Consider the following 5214-nt stretch of genomic DNA (forward strand, 5'->3'; position numbering starts at 1 on the left):
ACACTTCATATTAAGGGTGGATATAGCTCATATTAGTCTTCAACTTGCTTTATTCACATCGTGAAGTTGTTGTGTGCCCTCCAGTTCCCCTTCAAGACTGAAGGACTTTTTGCCCAGCTGCTGGAGCATCAAGATGGAAAGGCCTCAACTGTCATACCCCTCCAAACACTGCCTTCCTTGTATTGCATTTATTACCGGGGCAGCCTGTTCAATGGGCAGGAAGTAAGGGTGAAGGTATCAAAATGGAGCCCCCACAAACCAACTGAGGACGTTTGAAAGGCCATCTCAGTTTAAAACTTCCTTCAGAGGGTCAGAGGAGGCCTTTGTTGAGAAGACCAGGTCAGACACAAACTCAGTCTAACTATGAGGAGGGTTAGATTTTTCCAAATTGATAACTAGCCTGCAACATAATTGAACATTCTTCATAGTTGTTCTTCAACTGCATTCTTCAGATATGTTAATATATGAAAAACTGAAAATCTAGTGAAGTGTTCCAGGTTAAATGAGAATAAAGGAATATGACAATTAAATGCAACACATGATAAAGGATTTTCTGATAGTATAAGGAAATTATTGGATAAGTTGTAAATGGTAAACCTTACATGGTGTCTACTTTAGAACAGCCACATAGGTTAATTTACTTAATCTCCACATGAGCTTAATTATTATCCTCATTTTACAGGTGAGGAAACTGAGGAACAGGGAAGCTAAGTAATCTTTCCAGGTAGCACAGTAAAATGAAAACCTGCCACTGAATGAAGGCTAGGTGCCTGACGAGTCACTATTCTTAAACATAGCTTCTACTACTTATCCTAATGAGATTGCTAATTCATACTCCTTGGTTTGGTCAAAATCTAAGGAGTTTATCACTAATTGTAAGTAAAATTGCAGCAAAACGGAAGGTACCATGTTCTACTGGTCAAAGTGATATTCCTATAGCAACTGTGTGGAAGTGATTTGGCCAATTTTAAGTGATTTGGTAAATTTTAGGATGCAAATACTCTAAGAGAGCAATTCAAGGGTTTACCATAAGCAAAAGAAGACCTGGATAAGAATGCTAACAAACACTTTGTCAGAAACACTAAAGTTCATCAGTAGAATAGATAAATCATTGTGTAATCTATACTGAAGCACACTAAAAAACAGTTAAGACCCAAACACAATATTGTAAGCGGAAACCAAGTATCTAATCATATAAAGCATGGGCCTCATTATTGAAAACTAAAGTAAAACAGTGTTTCTGTCTGTAATGTCTTCCAAAGTGTAAAATTTAAAACTGTAAAGCACTACAAAATTGATTATATACTTAAGAGGGAAAATCACAAGTGATAAATCATTATTTGTAGAAATTGTAAAATTCTCTTTGGATTTTTTTCTTGCATTCCAGAGTGGTTTGATAAATTTTGTAAATTTCCAGGTATAAGGGCCTTTTTGTTATTGACTTTGATATAAATATCTATTTTTATTATGTAGTAATTAAGGTATGGCCTATAATATTTGTTTTATCAATTATTTCTTTTTCCTAATATATCTTCAATTTTTGTAAAAGTTCTATGTGTGCTTTAATGGAAGTGGAATATTCTGTTATCTGTGTATAAAATGTGATATAGAACCATAAGTTTATATATTATGAATAATGCCTTACTCACTAAGATTTTAAGTTTTAAAATTTCTTGTCCGTACAATCCACAAGACATGAAAAGGAGCACAATAGTCTTGTTAATAATGTCCTTCCTTCCATGTCTTCTCACATTGCCTATAGTTTTTGCCTTATGAAGGGGCCACTATGCTATTTGGTGCCTAGATATCAAAAACATTGTACATTGTGGTATTTAGCATTGAGAAGTATTCTGTATATGTGAATGTGTTTTCTTATAAATCTTTTTGCTCTGGAACCAGAGTCCAGAAAATCTATAGTTTCTGATCTATATAATGCTGATTTATTTACATTTCTCTTTGATTTTGCTGCAGACTGATATGTAATATGGCTTTGACTTAAACGTTTTATTTAAATTTTTTCTTTGTATTATTTCACAGTATATATATATATGTATATATATGCAACTAAAGATATTCAAAGTATAATATTTCATAGTAATTTTGATAGGAATCTGTCATATAATCAGGTCTTCTTTGGACTCAAACACAAGGGTAAAATCTTGCTCACAGAAAATATAGTACAATTTTATCTACCCATTTTCAATTGACCAATTAAAGTTTTCTCAACAATTCTACTTAGTCTTTGACTCTTCAAACCATAGCATTTTTGTCTCTTTCATTATCAGTGCTATTTATATTGTTTGTGTGACATCTTATGGAAATTAATCTTATCTCCTCAGTTACTACTTGAACCTTTCAACCTTGGAGTCTACTAGAGGCACCTTTCCTAGTGAGCAAACCTAGAGTCACTCCCAAGAGCTAACAATTAAGTTGAATACAAAATAAGCAGAAATGAGTAAACTATTGTGGATACACAGTGGGGAGAGCCAATGGGGTAAAAGATACAAGTGACTCTGGAGCTGTGCCATGATTTTGTAGGAAATTCATTTATTAATTAGATAAAGAGGCAAAGACCTTGTATTTTTGGCATATATTAATTATATAAAGTAATGGGTTTTATTGTGACATTTTCATACATATATATAATGTACTTGGATCATATTCACCCCTATATTACCCTTTCCTATCCTTCCTCTCCCTCCACTTTTCCCCTTACATACCCCTAATAGTCTCCCCTTTTACTTTCATGTCCTTTTTCCCTCCTAAATTCCAAATATAAGAGAAAACTAATGATACTTGTTTTTGTGAGCCTGGCTTCCCTTGCTTAACATGGATATGAAAAGCTTCAGGAATTTATGTATAATCCTTGCACAGAGGGCCATGATGATCTCCTCTGTATTATTCCAACTTCAGTACACATGCTGCCAAAGCAAACATGAGACAAAGACATTCTAATGAGCAAAGATCTTGTTCAAATGCACAGACCTGGGAACACGTGGCTTATTCACAACGTGGTGATAAATTGAATGTGAATGGAACACAGGGTAAATGTGTCAGAAGATGTGTAGGATAGTGTCATGTTTGCCCTGGGTAGGAGTTAGTGTTATTCTACTAGTACTAGTGGGTAATCATCATGTCATGGTCATGAGATTTCAAGGACCTCCTGGGTAAGGAATTTACCTCTTAGGAGGTCCTTCCCAACTTGCAACTTGGGATCTACTGTGGTGTGTTTTGTAAGAAGGCCATGGGGGATTTATCAGGTCCTTGTTGGACAGCAGTAATCTGGAAGTAATTAAGGGTTTTGACACTAGACCTCTTTTAACCTTCCATGGTGAGGTGAATGAAATGGTTTCTAGCCCATTTGTTGGCCTCACTTCAGGGATCCCATCCAGGATCCATCCTGGGGACCACTTGGGATCCAGTCAGGACTCCAGGATCCTCAGTTTCCCCTTCTAGGGGTGCAGGCTTAACAGAGGACCTGAGTGGCCTGATCAAGGACTCTGCCACTCCAGGGAAGTGAGGGTTTGATCTAGGATTAGCATAACATCTTTCCAAGCCAGTTCAAAAGTTTGGATAACAGTTAACAAAGGCTTGAATGTACTGATCTGGGTTATCAGTAAAGCTGCCAAGTCCTGTTTAATTTCCTTAGGTCTCTTAATCTGAAGGGGACATGGATTCTTTCTGGGCAGCCACCCCTCACCCCCCAAACTGGCTGGAAGGGGTAATAGTCCACAGCTGCTGAGGAAGCAGGCAAAAGAGCCATGGGGGTTGGGCGGCCATTATCCTCACTCCCCTTGGACTAAGGGAGTGGCTTTCTTAGGAGCAACTGGGGGTGTCTTAGAGGTATCCCTTCTTTAGGTATGTTTTATAAACCATGGTCAGGGTTTGAGCACCTCCCTTACACTGTTCCACCCATTGGGGATGTTCTTTAAGGGAAAAGAACAGATGCACATAGGGGATTTCTGTCCATTTGCCCTCCCTCTTGCAAAACAAGTCTAACTAGAGAATACTGTTGTAGTTAAGAGTCCCAACCACAGGCCATTTCCTGATCTCCAAGGAGATACTGGAGCCAGGCTTGAGTGCAAAAGAAAATCAAAGCCTTTTTGTGAAGGTTGTCAGGATCGATGTCCTTCCATCATTTTAGCAGGCAGGCAAAGGGAGACTCCTCCAGAACTCTAGAGGAGGAAGTTCCCATGTGGAAAAAGAGCATGTGGTCTACAACGGAGGAGGCATTCCTATTTGTGGGCATCCCAATAAGGAAATCCCTCCCTGTGGAGAGTGTCCTCTCCTCTCCATTTTGTTCCTTCTGCTGTCTGTGACCAAGACCAAGGGAAAAGCTGAAAAGGATTTCTGGGTTGCGGTCCACCCCACTGGCATAGCCCCGACCACATGTGACCCTGTCAGCCTTAAAACACAAGTACTTATAATGTCTCAAGTTAGTGAAGGCATGCATCCAGGCAAAGAAGGCCAGGGGGGTGTTGGGTGATCCTGGGGTCAATCCTTTCTTCTGGAGAAGACGGAGAGGAAAGGGTGCATTTGGAAAATATGATCTCCTGTGCACTCTGGGGGGTGGCCCTGGGAGCAAACCCAAGTGTCATGTACCATAACAACAGTGCAAATACATTCCCTGTGGCAGCCCTGAAATGTAAAGATGGGGCAGCAAGGATGTAAGGGCGGACAGTGCTCAGTGAGGTGTCATAAAAAGTCCCAAAATTGGCACTCAGTGAAGAGGGCATACATCATCCAAGGAAGAGTGGGGAATGAAAAGGGCAGGGAACCTCCTGAGGACAAAGACGCTTTATTATCTCCCTACTAAACAAAGGCATGGTGTCCTTCCTTATGTCCCTGAAGAAGGTCACCCAGTGTTGTCGGGGGCAAAAGGGCCCTTGGGTTATAGTACAGAAATCAGAGAGGGAGAAAAAGCCTGACAGTTGAAGGGATTCAGATTCACCCACATGGCATATAGAGCAGTCCTGTATAAACCCCAGGACAGACTCAGTGTGTTGCACTCTGAGGAGGGATGTGCTGGATTCTGCAGGAAGAGTTAGTGAGCTTGAGAAACTCCCCCTCTGCTTTTCTGGAAGAAAAGGCAGAAAAGAAGGTGGAAAAGAAGGAAAAGAAGGCGGCCAGAGAGTTCTGCTTTTGTGCCAGATGATCTTGGTCGGTCAATTACCAGGCAGACTGTCTCTGGTTAGGCACAGCCAATACCAACTT

At 39.9% G+C, this 5214-nt stretch overlaps 1 non-coding gene across 1 annotated transcript; it reads right to left on the bottom strand.

Moving 5' to 3' along the window:
- Positions 1-2829: 2829 nt before the first annotated feature.
- On the bottom strand, positions 2830-2933 carry LOC141415215 (U6 spliceosomal RNA). Its single transcript, XR_012440223.1, has one exon. It is a non-coding gene; the product is annotated as a U6 spliceosomal RNA (small nuclear RNA).
- Between the last annotated feature and the right edge of the window lie 2281 nt (positions 2934-5214).

This window comes from Castor canadensis, chromosome 12, assembly GCF_047511655.1.
Source record: "Castor canadensis chromosome 12, mCasCan1.hap1v2, whole genome shotgun sequence".
NCBI classification, from domain to species: Eukaryota; Metazoa; Chordata; class Mammalia; order Rodentia; family Castoridae; genus Castor; species Castor canadensis.